Source organism: Diceros bicornis, chromosome 40 (assembly GCF_020826845.1).
Source record: "Diceros bicornis minor isolate mBicDic1 chromosome 40, mDicBic1.mat.cur, whole genome shotgun sequence".
Classification (NCBI taxonomy): domain Eukaryota; kingdom Metazoa; phylum Chordata; class Mammalia; order Perissodactyla; family Rhinocerotidae; genus Diceros; species Diceros bicornis.
This window is the reverse complement of record NC_080779.1, coordinates 19,405,288-19,411,923: the sequence shown is the minus strand read 5'-3', so window position 1 is coordinate 19,411,923 and position 6,636 is coordinate 19,405,288.

Sequence of the window (6,636 nt, the reverse complement as noted above, 5' to 3'; positions counted from 1 at the left end):
CTCCGCTGCTGGCGGCCCGGGTTCGGATCCTGGGTGCACACCGACGCACTGCTTCTCTGGCCATGCTGAGGCCGCGTCCCACATACAGCAACTAGAAGGATGTGCAACTATGACATACAACTATCTACTGGGGCTTTGGGGGAAAAAAAGGAGGAGGATTGGCAATAGATGTTAGCTCAGAGCCGGTCTTCCTCAGCAAAAGGAGGAGGATTAGCATGGATGTTAGCTCAGGGCTGATATTCCTCACACAAAAAAAAAAAAAAATGATGAACATATACTACAGCAATTCTACTCCTACATTTAAACCCTTAGAGAAACTCTTGCACAGGTGCCCAAGGAAACTCATATAAGAACTCTACTGGGAGCACTGTTTTTGACTGCCCAAAATTGGAAACCACCTAAATGTTGACCAGGAAAACAGATAACAAACTGTGGTGTGGTCATGAATGAGCCAGAGCTACACATACTAACGTGGAGGAAACTCACAACCACATGCTAAGCAAAAAAAATAATTTGAGAACGCATATAGTATGAGATCATTTACCTATAGCTTGAAAACATGCAAAACAACGTTACGTATCCTTTAGGGATACATACATGTGTAGCAAAAATAAAAAGAAATAATAAACACTAAATTCAGTCAGTAGTTAGTAGTCCTGAATAGAACAAGGAGAAAACAATCCAGGCCCTAGAATCTTAAGCTATGTGGTGGGTACAAGAGTGCTCATTATCTTATTCTTTATATAACATTTTCTAGGTCTGAAATATTTCACAACAATTTTTAAAGACCGACTTTATATTAAGTATGTAGCACAATGCTGGGGATGCGGCAAAGCCTCAATATGCAGTAGCAAGTGTTGTCGTTTTTACTCAGACAGTCCACCCTTGTTATTTACTCAACTTTTGGATTCTCTCCTTCACTCCATCCTTACGATAATGTGTTTTCATTTTTACAGAATGAGTTTGTGACTGAAGTCATGAGAAGTACTCTACATCTGGTTGCCTGGATCTGGACGAGCTGAATCAAATTGGATTTTGAGAGTAGTCAACTTTTTTTTTTTTTTTTAAGGGAGAAATCAAATTTACAAATGTGCTATGTGGTCAAACCCTAACGGCAGGCAGATTTTTGAAAGTGCTGATTTGAAAGCAAGACACGCCAATATACCTACTTCAGTTCCTTCATTCCCGTGCAATGGGATGCAATGGAGAACGCCAATTTACCCCATGTGACCAATTTAGGCTACCTACTTCAGAGTTCTCAACTCTGAAAGTATATTGAATCCCCAAGAGAGCTTTTAAAAATCCTGACACCCACGGGGGCTGGCCCAGTGGCGCAAGCGGTTACGTGTGCGTGCTCTGCTGCGGTGGCCCGGGGTTTGCTGGTTCGGATCCCGGGCGCGCACCGACGTACCGCTTGTCACGCCATGCTGTGGCGGTGTCCCATATAAAGTAGAGGAAGAGGGGTCAGATGTTAGCCCAGGGCCAGTCTTCCTCAGCAAAAAAAGAGGAGGATTGGCAGTGGTTGTTAGCTCAGAGCTGGTCCTCCTCAAAAAAAAAAAAAAAAAAAAATCCTGATGCCCAGGTCACACCAATACTAATTAAATCCCAATGGCCCTGGATGGAACCCAGGCCTCAGCTCTCCAGGTGAGTCCAATGTGCAGCCAAGGCTGAGAACCACTAGCCTATTTTGTCCATTGAGAATGACACCAGACACCACCTGTGAATTCCCCTTTTCCCCTCATCCTTTCATATGTAAAACACTTAATTCTTCCTAAAGCTTTTACAGTTCAAGTCAATCATGGATTCAATTGCACTAATAAGGCTGCTTAGCCTTGGCACTGTGATAGAGTGCTAGCTGCCTAAACCAGTATCTGTTCTACCCCAGTTCTCAGTAATGCAATTCCAACTAGTAGCTGGGTATGTGGCCCCTCAACTGAAAACCACATTTCCCAGGGCAAGGGATGAAGGAGAAGGGAAAGCTCTCCTTTATTGAAGAATGCCAACTAATAAATGTACAAGGCATAAGAAAAATAGAGAATCACCGTTTTACAACCACCTTAGTAAAAACTGAATCAGGCAAGACTCATCAGTGGATACTGAGGACCTTGGCTGAAAGACAGCTGGGGCACAGGACAGTCACACAATTTCAAAGTTTCACCCCACAGATAAGGTATTCGTTCCAAAGACGCTTTTAAAATGGAGAAATCTGGAAGACACCCCTGTGTTGGTTGTTAAGGATCATTTCTCAGCTTCAAACCCTGCCCTCTAGACTTTGTGGTGACGCTGGGGCTGGGACTCTTCCAACACCACTTGTTTGCCAGCTGCTTCCCTAACGTGGTCTGCCAACAGGGGGAGCTGCGGGGAGACTGCAGGGAAAAGGAACTTGTTTGCTTCCTGGTCCTGTGAAGGCCGCCCTCACATTTCTTCACTCTGACAGCAGCCGGTCCCTCCTAAACAGCAGCTGAGTCCTGTCTGCAGTTTATTAGCCCTCTCTCAGCCTCTTCACATACCTCTTCAAGTCACCAGCCGCCAGCATGTCCTCCTCAGCGGCGTGGGTCCTCGGACCATGGGACTCTTCCAAGCTGAGACACCAGCACCAGCCAAGCAATGACGCTTCCTCAGAGGTCTGAGGTTCAGCTTCCCAGGGGCTCTTCTCCAAGCCTCTAAAGTTTTAATAATTCCAACATCTTGTCTTCATTTCCCCTGTAGTTGCTACCTCCATGATACCTTCGTGGTTGCTTTTTGCCATTTCTGTTACTAGTTAACACTTTACACCTAGTTAAGGACTCTTTTATTACATTCTCTGTTAAAATCCTGTCTTCTGACTGAATTCGGATGCAGAAATTGCTATCAAGAGTGAGGTTTATAGCCCACCCTCTGGAATGTACATTTTTCTTCCTAAGGCATCTAAACAACTTGCTGTTTCCTGCTCATCAGGAATCTGAGTGATCAAACTTAACATTACCAGTAACGAGACAACTGACATCTTTGGGTCCTTGAGTCTTGAGGTGGTAATCACAGGTTGAAGATGGAACAAGACAGAGTGTGTCTTTCTACCCTGACGACCACGGCCCCACTATTACAGCCCTTGGGCTTCTTTTACTTGGGAGAGAAATAAACTTTCTTCTCTGTTCTTGGGATTTTCTGTCACTCACAGTTTAACGTAATCCTAATTTACACAAGGTCTTCTACACTTTTCTTCAAAGGCAATCCACCAAAATCAAATCCTTCATTTCAGATTTAAGAAATAAAGGTATCTTTAAGAAAAATTACTGGGCCGGCCCCGTGGCTTAGCGGTTAAGTGCGCGCACTCCGCGGCTGGCGGCCCGGGTTCGGATCCCGGGTGCGCACCGACACACCGCTTCTCCGGCCATGCTGAGGCCGCGTCCCACATACAGCAACTAGAAGGATGTGCAGCTATGACATACAACTATCTACTGGGGCTTTGGGGGGAAAAAAATAAATAAAATCTAAAAAAAAAAGAAAAATTACTTGTGGGCCAGCCCCATGGCTTAGCAGTTAAGTGTGTGCGCTCGGCGACTGGTGGCCCAGGTTCGGATCCCAGGCGTACCGATGCACTGCTTCTCCAGCCATGCTGAGGCCGCGTCCCACATACAGCAACTAGAAGGATGTGCAACTATGACATACAACTATCTACTGGGGCTTTGGGGAAAAAAAGGAGGAGGATTGGTAATAGATGTTAGCTCAGAGCCGGTATTCCTCAGCAAAAAGAGGAGGATTAGCATAGATGTTAGCTCAGGGCTGATCTTCTTCACAAAAAAAAAAAAAATTACTTGTCACACCACAGTCAAGGAAAGGTACCTAGGGAATCAACGTCAAGTTGAACATTACCATGTCAACAAAAGCTACATATATTTATTTGGAGGATGAGATCCGTTAATAAACACTACTTACGAAATGCTTACGGAGTGTCAGGCACTGCACACTTTACATGCATTACTGTATTTAATCCTCTGGAAAATCCCGTGACATAAGTACCATTATTATCACCAATCTTCAGACAGGGGAACTGAGCCTTAGAAAAATGAAATAACCTCCAGGATACACAAGCAGCAAGTGATAGAGCTGGAATTAGAACCCAGACAGGCCTGGCTCCAAAGCATATGTTCTAACCCCCCACACTATTCTGCACACAGGAGGCAATCAACTGCCTTTGAGATCTTTGATTCCAATGGAAAATTTGAATCTAAAGGCTTTCTCTATGCTAGACAGTGATTCTACGTGGAACACAACAGAACCACTCTAAGAAAAACCAAAGATTCTAAACAGAAGTATCACACCAACTTTATACTCACAAACTGACAGCATTTCCAAAAAGCTGGCAAGGTCGACCACATTTAGGCTGATGAAGAGCTTGCCAGAAGCCAAGTCTCTAGCTAAAAGAAAATTACCTCCTTTCAAAATCAATAGGGTATACACAAGACCCATCATATGGCTGTGCAACTAATGGGCAATATTGAATAACATTCCCAGAACCTAGCCTCCCCAAATTTTTAAATTGAAATTAAATTTAATAAAAGCTCCGAGAAAAAGACATCAAATCAATAGGAACTTGGTCCTTACAGGCTGAAGTTTGATCTCTAATGGTCCTTGTACACAGCATAGGCTCTCCCTGCGATTTCCAAAGGTCCATTATCCTTTGTGCTAAACTAAAAAGTACTATTTCACTTGAGGAACCGAACTCACAACTCAGCTGCCAACTATTATTTTGCAAAGCAGGACAGTTAGTTGAAAATTATATTTTTCCAATTAGCACAGTGGGAAACACTGCTGAGGCATTCAGCCCAAGCCTGCAATTAGAGAACATGTGCTTCTTCTAGAAATAGAATGAATGGGAAGTAGAAACCTGCTATCTAGGTCTTTAGAAATAATACTCTGGGAGGGGAGAGCTGGCTACCAGAAAATAACCATCTTGCTCCTTTAAAGAAGCAGCATTCTGCACTGCACCACAGTACGTTCAGACGAGATGAAGAAATCCAGCACCATCTCTGAATATCACAAGGATGTACACAAGAGCCCGATCATTAGAAAGGCAAGGACTACTGCCGATGAGGAGCTCTAGTGTTTTATTTTAGTAGTTATTTTAAAAGTCTATTAATAAAGTCTCAAAAGTATCCATCTGTCACAGAAGTAACAGTTTGGCATTAGCACCTCTGCAATCTCCAGCTGGCTGGCCCTTCTCAGCTTCTCAAATATCTCACTGTCTCTCTGATGAAACAACGGATGGTTCAAGAATTCAGATCTCTCAAGTAGAGGCACAGATAAAGGCAGAGAATTGTGTTACAGGGAAACAACTTTCACACCAGGGGGTATGAGTTCAGAAACCTTACCAAAATTTGGAGCACTAAACAAGATCCTGATGTGAGACAAGGGAAAACCACTGGCAATTAAGATATTTGCAAATCTTATGCACAGCACAGTAGAGAAAGTGTTTTAATAGACGCGGTATCTCTGCATCACTAGATTTTCTAGGGAACACCACAACCCAGCTTTTAATGAGCAGGGGCCTTAACTTGGTCACCTTTGGTCTCTAAGCAGCTTTATGTTGCCTGAAGGTGAGTGAGGTAGGGTGAAAACAAATCCTTTTATTTCCTGCCAATCAGGAAATGCAGTGTTGAAAGCACTGGCTTAGCCTAAAGCTCGGCCCAGCTTGCAAAGGTTTGGTAACTTGTAAGTAAACACGTGCATGACTGTGTAACATTGATCTAGTGCTCAGCTGCGGAGCTGGTTAACCAGGTGACTCAACATTGACCTGTCTATGCTGTGAATGACACCTTTTAACTTCTACACACCCAGGGGGCTTTACCAAGAAATAAACAGCTTCATCTCTCAAAAAGATAGATTCTGCAAGTGTGTGTGTGCGTACATGTGTGTGCACATGTGCACACATGCATAAGCAAAATGCCTAAGAAGATACGCAAGCTATCAACAATAACCACAATTTGCTGCCGTGCAAGCTATTGACAGTTACCTTTGGGCAGTGGGACTGGGAAAGGGGGAAGCAAGCAAGGTTCTTTCACGCTACCTTCTACATTTAACTGTTGTCCAAAAAACTTTCAATTTAAACATTCCAATAAATTTTTCACTTTTTAAAAAAAAATCACTGAAATACCAATTAGTCAAGAATCCCTAGGTAAAGACAGATTGCAACATTTACTTCACTCCCTCTGAAACACGACCAAAATGGCAGTAAGGGACTATTGTAGGGACATAGTCGACAGGCGAGGCAACACCACCACAAAATTGTGGTAGTGAAACAGCAAATGGAAACAGACGTGGCCTACCCAAGAAGGCAGAAGCTAAGCCGGCCACTAAAAGGCCCAGAAATTGGAGAACAAGGTGCTTCTAGAAGAGACAATAAAGGAGGAATTCAAGCCAGAAAGACCGAAAGTCTAAGAAGCAGTTAGGGCACATTGTGGTAACATTTAAAAACAAAAACAAAACGCTAGCTTTTAGACATATCCTGAAGTATTTTAGAGGTGAGATGATACATTTGAGATTTGCTTTAAAATACTCCAGCAAAAAATTTTTAGTGTGAGGAAGAAGATACAAAACAACAGCAGAATTTTGATTGTTCTCGGAGCTGGATGATGAGTACATAGTACACATATTTCT